At 39.7% G+C, this 14,502-nt stretch overlaps 1 protein-coding gene across 31 annotated transcripts in view; it reads left to right on the top strand.

Annotated features, from left to right (window-relative positions):
* The window catches only part of LMBR1 (limb development membrane protein 1), a 212,528-nt gene that overhangs the window by 136,377 nt on the left and 61,649 nt on the right, over window positions 1–14,502 (top strand). The gene's annotated exons all lie outside the window — the stretch shown is intronic.

Raw genomic sequence — 14,502 nt, 5'->3', positions numbered from 1 at the left:
TAAGAAAGATGAAAGGTGTTGTTTTTATTGCATGTTAGTAACAGTGTAATTTTGAACTAATTGGTGTTGAACTGCCAATCACCTAAGGGGAATGCAAATAGATACTCTTACAATTTCCTTTGAGGTAGTGAAATCTTATGTTGGGGCTGGAAGGAAAACAGAATAATACCATTAAATTGACCTTAAATGAGCTGCTTTGTGGTTTTCTTGGAGAATCCCTTTTTATTTCTCATGACTTGTCCAAACAGGTTTTGTCTACCAGTTTGACTTATTGACTAGACAATGCCGACACTGGACATTTTAGATTCATCTGGAAATAAAGTAATGATAATACAGTCCCTCAGGATATTTTAAAGTTTTGGTATAACTTAAATCCACATAGTACCTCAGGATTTGTTAAATTTTTGGTATAACTTAAATCCACATAGTACCTCAGGATTTGTGAAATTTTTGGTATGACTTAAATCCACATAGTACCTCAGAATTTGTTTCCAATATGTCATAATTTCTTACAATAGTCATTGTTTCCTTCTGGTCATTTATAATGAAATATTTACTCAAAAAAGCTTACATTTCTTCCTTAAGTATTGCTCTATTATAATAAAGGGTGGCCTTGTCCTTGAATAATGTGTCATCCCAGATGAATCTAGTCGTTTAATAAAAGTATGATTTAGTTGAGGCCAACAAGAATGTAGTTTTGATTTTTATATTCATGTCGGTCAGTATTAAATAATTACCTATTGTGTGCCTAGTATTATATCACCTGCAAATAAAAGCATAGCATTTCAGAAATGCCATTTTAGTTATTTTCCTTTGAAGAATCATACATTGAGTGGTCTAGACATTTGTGCTGAGCTCTGTAAACATACCCACAAAATAGGCATTTTTGTCTTTTCACTTAATTTCACATTGGCAGCAGGAATACTGTCTGTTCTGATGTCCATTCTCTTCCGAAATTCTGAATACTCATGAGCTGATTTTTTTTTTTTTTGAGACAAAGTCTTGCTCTGTCGCCCAGGCTGGAGTGCAGTGGCCGGATCTCAGCTCACTGCAAGCTCCGCCTCCTAGGTTCATTCCATTCTCCCGCCTCAGCCTCCCGAGTAGCTGGGACTACAGGCGCCTGCCACCTCGCCCGGCTAGTTTTTTGTATTTTTTAGTAGAGACGGGGTTTCACTGTGTTAGCCAGGATGGTCTCGATCTGCTGACCTTGTAATCCTCCCGTCTCAGCCTCCCAAAGTGCTGGGATTACAGGCTTGAGCCACCGTGCCCGGCCTCATGAGCTGATTTTTTCTAGCCTTCAAGTGGTTACTAGAATAATAGATCTTTGCATGAATGGGGAATGAATATAGTTTGGAATTGTATTTCCAGTCAATGAAATATAGAAGTTAAATGAGCATTAATTACATATACACAGTTTAATTGATAAAGAATGGAGATAAAAGTAAAATATATTTATTACGAAGACTATTATGTAGTTTAAACTTTGATTCAAAGACACCTGAAAATCTTACAGAGCTGTGCTTTCTGTAAATCACATTATATGGAAATGCTCATTCATTATGTAACTTAATTGCTTCCCCCTTTGCTGTGGCTGCCAGAAACTCAAAACTAACTTTGCAATCAAAGTTTAGTAGCTTATGTCACATGACCTGAATATTTCTATACTAGCTTCATCCCTCCTCTCATAAATATATCAATCATATATTAACAAGTAAAGTGATTAAACTCATGAACTCTGAAAATGCTATATAACGTTTCAGTGGATTTGAGACCTCAGGGTCTTCGAAAGGGAGGGTATTTCATTGCTGTCTCTTCAGTGATGGGCAGAAGTGAGCAAGGAGCTGCAAAGGGGATGGATTTACTTCCCCTAGAAACCTGGGATAAGACTGGAATTTTGTGATTCCCCAAAGGGGCTTAGAAAAAGAGGCCTCTGAATTCCCTTAGTGAGATTGCATTTGCCCCTGTGTCTGATGTTGCTGGCCTTGTGTTGTTGTTCTGAATCCTCCTTTCAGTCTCTACCTTTGAGAAAGGACCATTCTTTGCACCTAGAGAGACCCAGTGAGATTTCCTCCTCCTAAATCAGTTTTTCTGGCCAGTTGGTCCCTAGTCCCTAGGAACAGAATTGAATTGCTATACCTTTTAGCTGGTTTGTCACTGTTCGAGGGAGTGTCTGACTTATGAGAGATGAAGGGAAAAACAGAGGTGGATAGAGAAAAATTACCAGTTGTTTAAGGTTGAGTGAAGAAGACCAAGATGAATATCTAGAACAAGTGGTTCCCACTTGAGTTACCAGTTAATGGGAGAGACAAATAAGAATTCATACCTAATTCTCAGAAGTAGTTAGAACGTCCAAGGAAATGTCATTAGAACAGAAAAAGGCTGATACTGAGAACTTGAAAAAAATGAAAAGCTTAATAGACAAACAAAAAAAAGAAATAGTCCTTGTGGTAGTCAGAATAATGGTTTCCTAAAGATGTCCAAAGCCTAATCCCCAGAACTTGTGAATATGTTACCTTACATGGCAAAAGGGACTTTGCACATGGGATGAAGTAAAGGATCTTGAGATTATTCTGGATTATGGAGTGGGCCCACTATAATCACAAGAGTTGGTGTAAGTGAAGGCTGAGATGGTCAGAGAAGGAGACATTGGTAATGGAAGAAGAGGTTGGAGTGACTCAAGGAAGGGACCATGAGCCAAAGAATGCAGGTGGCCCCCAGGGGCTAGAAAAGACAAGGAAATGGTTGCTCCCTTAGAGTCTCCAGAAGAATTGCATTCCTGCTAACACCTTGATTTTAGGACTTCACACTTCCAGAACTGTAAGACAATAAATTTATGTTGTTTTAAGCCAGAAACTTTATGGTAGTTTGTTGCAGCAGCCGTAGGAAACTAATATAGTCCTTCAAAAATTGAAGTAATCATCTGGCAGAATCAAGGGGAAGAACTATTTTGTGTCACACACCAGAAGTACAAAAAGAAGGCAACTATTAATGAAAAATAGACATGAAGTGAAGAGCTAAGATACTGATGTAAATAACAGGCATCTAAAAGGAGAAAAAAGAACAAGTAGGAAAAGAAGGTAATTAAAAAGTAGAAGAAAATATCAGTGAGCTTAAGAAAGACTTGAGTTCAGGTTAAAAGGCCACAGACTCCTAGGCAAGATTATTCAATGGAAAAAAAGATCTGGATTTAGTTTGTAAGATTCCTAAATTCCGAAAATAATGGAAAAAGAAAAAGCCCTTACAAACTTTTACATAGAAAAATTCCAGACAAAGAAGAGAGAGATCAACATCAAGCTTCCCATTTGCAACCTGCTGCTGGTTGCTGACTAGTACCTATAGTTGTAAGGGAGGAATAAAGACTGCAGTTAAAAACTCAGCTGAGTGTGGGGCGTGCACCGATAGTCCCTGCTACTCGGGAGGTGGGATTATAAGCTTGAGCCCAGAAGTTCGAGTCTGGCCTGGGCAATAAAATAAAGTGACCCTGTCTCTTTAAAAAAAAATTCATATATTCCCAAAGATGTCATTCATCTGTTACGCATTCGCTCATTTGTTTATTTTATATCTGTATATTGAGCATCTAATTTGTGCCAAACACTATTTTAGCTTCCATATTGAAGGAAACATTTGGTAACAGTCTTGAACTAAATATTGTTAAAACTGTCGCAGCAAGATCCAGGAGTTGGGGGCATGGGTGGGCAGCGATGAGAGAATGACTAAAGTGTTGTGAGAGCTTTACCTTGGTGTGGGGTTACTCAGAAAAGCATCCCTGTGGGGCTAGGACTGTGTGATGCTGATATTATAATGAAAAGTATATCTAAATATGAGTATTAAAAATGGGAAATAACCATTGAACTGCCAAATCAATATGAGGAAAAAGGATAAACAAAAGTTTCACTTTTGTTTATGAAGAAATAAAGAGCAAATTAAAATGAGCAGAAATTACAAAGTTACATAAAAAGAGAAAGAGCACTAGTCTTCCTGTTAAGTCAACTTGTGGATGGCAGTACTTTCAGTCCCTTGATGTCACTGTCTGGCCTCTGAGCCCAAGCCAAGCCATCGCATCCCCTGTGACTTGCACGTATATACGCCCAGATTGCCTGAAGTAACTGAAGAATCACAAAAGAAGTGCAAATGCCCTGCCTCGCCTTAACCATGACATTCCACCACAAAAGAAGTGAAAATGGCCCGTCCTTGCCTTAAGCGATGATATTATCTTGTGAAATTCCTTTTCCTGGCTCATCCTGGCTCAAAAAGCTCCCCCACTGAGCACCTTGTGACCCCCACTCCTGCCCGCCAGAGAACAACCCCCTTTGACTGTAATTTTCCTTTACCTACCCAAATCCTATAAAAGGGCCCCACCCTTATCTCCCTTCGCTGACTCTCTTTTCGGACTCAGCCTGCCTGCACCCAGGTGATTAAAAAGCTTTATTGCTCACACAAAGTCTGTTTGGTGGTCTCTTCACACGGACACGCATGACAGTCACTGTTGAGCTGCTGGAAAATCCTCTTTGAAGTTTGCTCTGTGTCTAAACTTCTAATTATATGAAATTATTTCCTCATTTTTAAACTCATTTGGGTTTAGTTTTCTGATTCAGTATATAGTATCCTAATAGATACACCCCCTTTTTACAGATGAAAACACTGAGGTTCAGAGAGGCATAAACCTAAAAGGATGAGAAGTTGAGAGGAGAAAATCACAATAAAATTTTCGAATTTAAAAAGACCTGAGAAAACTTAGCAGACTTGAGTAACCAGTTTCACAGACCCAAGGAAGCTAAATCCTAAGCCATTTGTGCATGATTTATACCCCAGTATCCACAAAAGTCTCAAAAAAGTGGCACCACCAGATGAAGTAGAATGAGCTACTTCATAAGAGAATTGATTGGAAATCCTGTTTATATAATGGTTTGATCCCCACATCTTTCGCTCCATTGAAGATACCAGTGTTCTAAAGGTTTGTATCATGAGGGGATGTTGAATTTTATCAAATGCTTTTCGGTATCAAATGAAATGATCATATGGGTTTTGTCCTTCATTCCATTGATACGATGTATCACATTGGTTGATTTGTGTATGTTGAACCATACTTGCATCTCGGATAAATGCCACTTCATCACGAATGATGTTTTTAATGTGTTGTTGAATTTGGTTTGCTAGTATTTTGTTGAGGATTTTTGCATCAATATTTATCAGAGATGTTGGTCTGTAGTTTTCTTTCTTTGATATGTCTTGGTATCAGGGTATTACTGGCCCCTTAAAATGAATTTGGAAGTATTTCCTCCTCCTCTGTTTTTCAGAGTAGTTGGAATAGGATTGTTATTAGTTCTTTTTTACATGTTTGGTAAACTTCAGCAGTGAAGCCATCAGGTCCTGGGGTTTTCTTTATTGAGAGACTTTTTATTACAGGTTTGATCTAGTTACTTATTAATGATCTGTTTAGGTTTTAGATTTCTTTGTGGTTCAATCTTGGTAGGTTGTATGTGTCTAGGAATTTGTCCATTTTTTTCTAGATTTTCCAGTGTACTGGCATGTAATTACTCACAGTAAATACTAATGATCCTTTGAATTTCTGTGATGTCAGTTGTGATGTCTTCTTTTTCATCTCTGATTTTGTTTGGATCTTCTCTTTTTTTTCTTGGTCTGGCTAAAGTTTTGTCAACTTCAAAACAACTTTTTGTTTCATTGATCTTTTGTATTCATTTCAATTTTATTTATTTCTGCTTTGATCTTTATTATTTCTTTTATTAATTTTGGGTTTGGTTTGATCTTGCTTTTCTAATTCTTTAAGATGCATCATTAGATTATTTGAAGTTTTTTCTCTTTTTTTGTGTAGGCACCTGTAGCTATAAACTTCCCTCTTAGTGCCGCTTTTGCTGTATCCCGTAGGTTTTGGTATACTGTGCTTCCATCATCATTTGTTTCAATAAAGTTTTCAATTTCCCCCTTAATTTCTTCATTGACCCACTGGTCTTTCAGGAGCATTTTGTTTAATTTCCATGTGGTTGTATAGTTTTGAAAATTCCTCTTGTTGATTTTTTGTTTTATTCCATTATGGTCAGAGAAGATGCTTGACATTATTTCAATTTTTTGAATGTTTTAAGACTTGTGTTGTGACCTAACATATGGTCTATCCTTGAGAATGATCCATGTGCTGAGAAGAAGAATGTTTGTTCTGATATCCATTAGATGAAATGTTCTGTAAATATCTGTTAGGTCCATTTGTTCTACAGTACAGATTGAGTCTAATGTTTCTTTTTGATTTTCTGTTATTGGAAGATCTTTCCAATGCTGAAAGTGGGGTGTTGAAGTCTCTAGCTGTTACTGTATTGAGGTCTCTCTTTCCCTTTAGCTCTAATAATATTTGCTTTATATATCTGGATGCTCCAGTGGGTGCATATATCTTTATAATTGTTATACCCTTTTGCAGAATTGACCCCTTTATCATCATATAATGACCTTCTATGTCTCTTCTTACATTTCTTGTCTTGAAATCTATTTTTCTGATTTAAGTATAGCTACTCCTGTACTTTTCTTGTTTCCATTAGCATGGAATATCTTTTTCTATACCTTTATTTTCAATCTATGTGTATGTGTACAGCTAAAGTGTATTTCTTGTAGGCAACAGATAATTGGGTTTTGCTTTTTTATCCATTCAGTCACTATGTCTTTTGATTGGAGAGTTTAGTTCATTTACATTCGGTGTTATTATTGATAAGTAAGGACTTCCTCCTGCCATTTTGTTATTTCTTTTCTCGTTGTTTTGTATAGTCTTCTCTTCTTTCCTTCCTGTCTTCCTTTTAGTGAAAGTTATTTTCTCTGGTGGTAGGATTTAATTTCTTGCTTTTTATTTTTTGAGTATCCATTTCAATTTGATGTTATCATGAGGCATGCAAATACTATCCTATAACCCACATTTTAAACTGAGGGCATTTTAACACATTGCAAAAAACAAACAAGCAAAAAGAAAACTAGTACAAACTCTACACTTTAACTTATCCCCGCACTTTTAAACTTTTTGTTGTTTCTTTTTATGTCTTACTGTACTGTCTGTGTCTTGAAAAGTTGTTGTAGTTATTATTTTTGATTGGTTCATCATTTAATCTTTCTACTTACGATAAGAGTAGTTTACACACTATAATTACAGTGCTATAATATTCTGTGTTTTTCTGTGTTTACTTATATTACCAGTGAGTTTTGTATCTTCAGGTGATTTCTTATGGCTCATTAACATTCTTTTCTTTCTGATTGAAGAACTCCCTTTAGCATTTCTCGTAGGACAGGTCTAGTGTTGATGACATGCCTCAGGTTTTGTTTGTCTGGGAAAATCTTTATTTCTCCTTCATGCTTGAAGGATATTTTCACCAGACATACTATTCTAGAGTGTAAGTGTTTTCCCCTCAGCACTTTATACATGTCATGGCACTCTCTCCTGGCCTGCAGAGTTTCCACTGAAGTCTGCTGCCAGGTGGATTGGAGCTCCACTGGATGTTTCTTGTTTCTTTTCTCTTGCTGCTTTTGGGATCCTTTCTTTATCCTTGACCTTTGGGAGTTTGATTATTTGAGGTAATTGTCTTTGAGTTAAATCTACTTGGTGTTCTATAACCTTCTTGTTCTTAAATTTTGATATCTTTCTGTAGGTTTGGGAAGTTTTCTAACATTCTCCCTTTGAATAAATAAACTTCCTACCTCTCTCTCTGTCTTCTCTTTGCTGACAATAACTCTTAGATTTGCTCCTTTTAGGCTATTTTCTAGATATTGTAGGCATGCTTCATTCTTTTTGATTCTTTTTTCTTTTGTCTCCACTATGTATTTTCTTTTTTTTTTTTTTTTTTTGAGATGGAGTCTCGCTCTGTCACCCAGGCTGGAGTGCAGTGGCCGGATTTCAGCTCACTGCAAGCTCCGCCTCCCGGGTTCACGCCATTCTCCTGCCTCAGCCTCCGGAGTAGCTGGGACTACAGGCGCCCGCCACCTTGCCCGGCTAGTTTTTTGTATTTTTTAGTAGAGACGGGGTTTCACCGGGTTAGCCAGGATGGTCTCGATCTCCTGACCTTGTGATCTGCCCGTCTCGGCCTCCCAAAGTGCTGGGATTACAGGCTTGAGCCACCGCGCCCGGCCTCCACTATGTATTTTCAAACAGCCTGTCTTCAAGCTCACCAATTCTTTCTTCTGCTTGATCAGTTCTGCTGTTAAGAGACTCTGATGCAGTCTTCAGTTTGTCAGTCACATTTTTCAACTCTAGAATTTCTGCATGATTCTTTTTTATTATTTCAATCTCTTTGTTAAATTTATGTGATAAAATTCTGAATTCCTTCTCTGTATTATCTTGAATTTCTTTGAGTTTCCTCAAAACAGCCATTTTGAATACTGTCTGAAAGGTTATATATTTCTCTTTCACCAGGATTGGTCCCTGGTGCCTTATTTAGTTTGTTTGATGAGGTCATGTTTTCCTGGATGGTCTTGATACTTGTGGATATTCGTCAGTGTCTGGGCATTGAAGAGTTAAGTATTTATTGTAGTCTTCACAGTCTGGGTTTGTATGTGCCTGTCTTTCTTGGGAAGGCTTTCCGGATATTCAAAGGAACTTGGGCCCCAAGCCCAATAATGCTGTGGTTCTTGCAGACTAATGCCTCAGTGGGTTTAGATAAGATCCAGAAGAATTCTCTGGATTACCAGGAAGGGACTTGTTCTCTTCCCTTACTTTCTCCCAAACAAATGGCATCTCTCTGTGCTGAGCTTCCTAGAGCTGGGATTGGGGCGATGCAAGCACACCTGTGGCCACCACCACTGGGACTGCGCTGGGTGAGACCTGAAGCCAGCACAGCACTGGGTCTCACTCAGAGTCCACTGTAAACATTACTTGGCTACTGTCTGTGTTCTCTCAAGGCCCTAAGGCTCTACAATCAGTAGTTGGGGAAGCCAGCCAGGTTTGTGTCCTTCCCTTCAGGGTGAAAAGTTCCCTCAGAGCCAGGGCAGGTCCAGAGATGCTGTCTGGGAGGCGGAGTTTGAAGTCAGAAACTTTAGAAATCTAGTTGGTGTTCTGTTTTACTGCAGCTAAAGTGGCCCTCAAACCACAAGACAAAGTCCTTCCTCCTCTTCCCTGCTCCTTCCACATGCTCCCACCACTACCAGCCCACGGGGAGTTCTGCCAGGCCACTGCCAATGGTCACTTAATGCTCAGAAGCTCTGCAGTCAGTTTGTGGAGAATGTTGCCAGGCCTGGGACTCACCCTGAAGGGCAGCGGGCTCCCCTCTGTCCTGGGGCAGGTCTAGAAATGCTGTTCAATAGCCTAGGCCTGGTTTCGGGGGCCCCAAGAGCCCACCTGATACTCTACCCCACTGTGGCCAAGCTAGTACCTAGGCTGCAAGACAAAGGACCCTTGACTTTTCCCTTTGCTTTTCTCAAGCAGAAGCAGTCTTTCACTGTGGCTCCCACAGCTGGGAATATGCTGCATCAGACCTGGAGCCAGCGTGTCTTAGAGTCTCCCCAAGGCCCATGGCATACTAGCTACGTGTCACTCCTAGATCTTTGGGGCCCAAGGGCTCTTTAGTCAGTAGGTGATGGATCCTTCCAGAACTGAGTCCCTTAAAAGTAGCAGGTTCCCTTCTGGCCCAGGGTGTGTCTAGAAACATCATCCAGAAGTTAGGTCCTAGAATGGGGCCCTCATGACTGTGCCCAGTACCCTATTGTACTGTGGCTGAGCTGGTATCCAAAATGCAAGACAAAGTTCTCTTTACTTTCCTCTCTTTGAGCAGAAGGAAGGAGTCACTTTACTTGCTGTGAGCTCTGCTGCCTGGGGTTGGTGGAGAGGTGGTGCAAGCACTCCCTTAGCCACTCTGTCTGGTACATGTTGCCCTAGTCCACTGGCTCTAAACCCAGCCCAGCACCAGGCCTTGCCTAGGAATTGCAGTTCTTGTGTCCTAGACTGCTTTTCAAGTTTACTTAGGACCCCAGAGCACTGTAGCCCGTGATGCTGAGGCTTGCTGAGAAACTCAAGTTTTGACCACTGGGATGGGGAATTTCCTTCTGGCTAGGGCTGGTCCACATGCTCCCTCTGTGGGCACACACGGGCTAAGCCCAGCATAGCTTTGCTGTCTGCTGTGACAGGGCAGCACTGAGTGCAATGCCAAGTCACCCATTTGTTGTGCTCTCCCTCCCCCAAGTACACAGATTCTGTCTCCATACCACGCGGCTGCTGCTGGGGGATGGAGGAGGGGTTGGCATCAGCGATTCAAGGCTGTCTTTTCTACCCTCTTCAGTGCCTCTTTCAGGAATATGAAGTTAAAACCAGGTGCTGTGAGTGCTCACCTGATCTTTAGTTCTTATGACAGTGCTATTATGACAAAATGAAGATTTCCCAGATCTGAAGGACATGAATTTAGAGATTGAAAGGGGTCATCTAGTCCCCAACACAATACATTAAAATGAACTCTCATCAAGAACACGGGGGACAAAGTCCTACACAGTTTGAAAAGGAAATGACAAGCAGTTCACATTCAAAAAGAGAGGAGTAAGAATAGCTTCAGACTTCTGAAAAGCAAAACTAGAAGCTGGAAGACAATGAAGCAGTGCCTTCAGAATTGTGAAGGAGAATTAGTTTTGACCTTGATTTTTTGTGCTTAATCAAACTATAATGTAAGAGCAAAGGTAAAGTATTCAGACTTGTATAGTCTTTAAAAATTTACCTCACATTGGCCGGGCACTGTGGCTCACGCCTGTAATCCCAGTACTTTGGGAGGCCGAGGCGGGCGGATCACGCGGTCAGGAGATCGAGACCATCCTGGCTAACACAGTGAAACCCCGTCTCTACTAAAAATACAAAAAACTAGCCGGGCGCGGTGGTGGCGCCTGTAGTCCCAGCTACTCGGGAGGCTGAGGCAGGAGAATGGTGTGAACCTGGGAGGCGGAGCTTGCAGTGAGCCGAGATCGTGCCACTGCACTCCAGCCTGAGTGACAGCGAGACTCCATCTTAAAAAAAAAAATTTACCTCACATTCACCTTTGCTTAGCCAGCCACTCGAGGATATGCACCATCTAAACAAGGGAGTAAATCAAGAAAAGTTACAGGCTGGGTAGGAAATAAGAGATGCTCCACAGGAGATGTGGGCAGCCAGTCCCAGGGTGAAAGGGTGCGGGAGGCACAGAGGGCAGACCATCTAGCGGGGGCAGGTCTAAAGACACTGGCAGAAATTTCTTCAAGAAAATGAAGTTAATAGTATAACTGAGGAATAGAAAAACCAAGAGAAAATAAAGACCTTTGGCAGGATGTTTTGGGTTTGAATTTGTGTTAAGTACATAGAAAATTAAGTAAAAGAAAAATTATTGCTAATTCTGGGGGTGGGAAGGATGTTAAGGAAAGAAGGAAAGCTGGTCATAGTTTGCTATGTGGATAGGCATTTTGGTTGTTATAATAATGTAGACATTGAATATCAGTCTAGCTAAAATGATCATTATGGCCATATTGAGAGAAAGGGAGGAGTGAAGAGATGTGTGGCTCACCTGCCACAGTGGGAATGCTCTGTGCAGGAAATTCAGAAGTTGCTATAGGAAGACAAGTGCCAGAAGAACCAGCTGGACAGCTGCTTTTGGGAAAATGGATTCAGGAAGGAGGAGACATGACAGCAAACCTGTGCATGTGTTTGACACTTTGAGCTATGGGCATGCTTCATTTTGATAAAGATAAAAACCTTTTAAAAAAATCACTTAAAATTAAGAAAGTAGTATAGAAAGTATAAAATAAATTTCATCAACTATAATACTAAATTATACTGACTGCAAGCTCTATATTTTACTAAGTGTAAATGGGCTGAATTTGACTGTTAAAGAACAGTTTATCAGATTGGATTTATTCAGCCTGTATTTATCATTTTTCCTACAAGCATCTATTGCCCTTTCTTCTAGTAAAGTACCTGATTTGGATTTGCGGATTTCCCCGGTTAGATGAGATTGGCAGAACTGCTCATCAGAGTTCTTGGCTGTCCATGAAACTCACATGTGACTCTAAGCCATGCCATTAGGACGCCTGCTTCCTAGACTTTTATTCTTCCTCATAGTGACATACAGACTGCGAGTACTCAGGACCGAGTCATCCCAGCTGTTACAATATGAGGAAACTATCCATCTGTTCTGCCACCTGCAACTCTCAGCTGCCTATTTCCTCTACTTTCTTTACTGGAAAATTTTCCTCCTGGTTCTATCTTATGAACAACTTTTCTGTTTTAACTAGTGAGTCTATTTCAGTTGCCTGTAGCCAGTGAACTCTAACTGATACAGGTTAAACCTCCAGTAAGATTCAGCTGGATAAGAGAAAAAGAAAGATTCAAATTAAAGGTGTATGTATAAATGTATGTAAGTAAGCAAGCAAGATAGGTAAAAACAAAAAGTAGAACTTAAAATCCACAAAACAGAATTTAAGTTGAAAGGCATTAGAAACAAACAGGGTCATTATGAAATGATAAAATAGATGATTCATAAGGAAGATGTAACAGACTAGGATGAAAAACAAAGCAAAACAAAACAAAACAAAAAACCCTAGCGAACGGAACCTCCCAGTTTCAGCAGTCAAATACAAATGCATAATGGAAAAAAAAAAACCTCTTAAAAACTGAGATAACTTACAGTACAGTTGTAGTGAGTATTTTGATTTCTCTGTTTCAGAATTTAACAGATAAAATATAAAGAATACAAAGATCCACCATTAGAGAAAAAAGTAGAAAATATGAATAGGGAAAATTCAGGTGATAAACGCTGAGAAGTATGTTCAACCACATTTAGGGAAATGCATGTTAAAGTAACAGGAAGAAAACATTTTTCACCCGTCACGTTGGTAGAATTGAAGAGTTGTAACTTCAGTTACAACTTCAGTGCTGAAGATGATACTGGAAAACAGATAGTTTCAAAGCTATTGATAGAAATGTAAATTATTACAATAGTTTAAATTATTACAATATTTTGGGGAAGTAACCTTCTATAAATGTTCATACCCTATTCAGCAATCTGAGTTTTGGGGATCTGTCTTACAGAAATAATTAGAACCAAAGTGTACTGGATGTGCATACAAGAATGTTTATTGCAATGCCATTTGTAGTGGCAAAAAGTTGAAAACTTGAATATGTGTGAAGGGAATGAAGTTGTAGTACATCTGTACTATGGAACGTTATTCAGCCGTCAACTGGGACATATGATTGACTAGGAAAGCAAATGGTAAAGTACTATGTCTGACTGCATTCATATAAAATATGTAATAAAAACCATGTATAGGATACATATGTATGTATGAATGTGCTTCTGAATGTGAAGAAAGGTATGGAAGCATCAGCCAAGCTGTTCACAATTGTCATTTTAGGGAGGTGAGATGCAGAAGAGGAGATCTTGATTTTTTTCACGTTCTGTAGTAAGCCCAAGTTGCTTTTGTAATTAAGAAAAGATTATTAATAGATCAAATTAGAACTTTACCATGTTAAGAAATTTTCTAGGAAACATGTAGTGTTTATTTTTAATATTCTTATTTCAGTAGCTTTTGGGGTACCAGTGGTTTTGGGTTACATGGATGTATGGTGGTGTGGTCTGAGATTTTAATGTACCCATCACTGGAGTAGCATACATTGTAACCGATAGGTCGTTTTTCATCCCTTGCCTCCATCCCAACCCTCTCCCTTCTGAGTCTTTTTTTTTTTTTTTTTTTTTTGAGACAGAGTCTGGCTCTGCCGCCCAGGCTGGAGTGCAGTGGCCGGATCTCAGCTCACTGCAAGCTCCGCCTCCCGGGTTCACGCCATTCTCCTGCCTCAGCCTCCCGAGTAGTTGGGACTACAGGCGCCCGCCACCGCGCCCGGCTAGTTTTTTGTATTTTTTAGCAGAGACGGGGTTTCACCGTGTTAGCCAGGATGGTCTCGAACTCCTGACCTCGTGATCCGCCCGTCTCGGCCTCCCAAAGTGCTGGGATTACAGGCTTGAGCCACCGCGCCCGGCCAAGTCATTATTTTCTAAGATCAAATTAGTTCCTTTTTTTCTTCTTCTTTTTTTTTTTTTTTTCCGTTTAAGAGACAGGGCCTCATATAAAATATGTAATAAAAACCATGTATAGGATACATATGTATGTATGAATGTGCTTCTGAATGTGAAGAAAGGTATGGAAGCATCAGCCAAGCTGTTCACAGTTGTCATTTTAGGGAGGTGAGATGCAGAAGAGGAGATCTTGATTTTTTTCACGTTCTGTAGTAAGCCCAAGTTGCTTTTGTAATTAAGAAAAGATTATTAATAGATCAAATTAGAACTTTACCATGTTAAGAAATTTTCTAGGAAACATGTAGTGTTTATTTTTAATATTCTTATTTCAGTAGCTTTTGGGGTACCAGTGGTTTTGGGTTACATGGATGTATGGTGGTGTGGTCTGAGATTTTAATGTACCCATCACTGGAGTAGCATACATTGTAACCGATAGGTCATTTTTCATCCCTTGCCTCCATCCCAACCCTCTCCCTTCTGAGTCTTGAGAGTCTGTTATATC

Source organism: Macaca fascicularis, chromosome 3, assembly GCF_037993035.2.
Source record: "Macaca fascicularis isolate 582-1 chromosome 3, T2T-MFA8v1.1".
Lineage (NCBI taxonomy): Eukaryota > Metazoa > Chordata > Mammalia > Primates > Cercopithecidae > Macaca > Macaca fascicularis.
The sequence above is the reverse complement of the archived record's forward strand: the minus strand, read 5'-3'. Positions and strand labels throughout refer to the sequence as shown.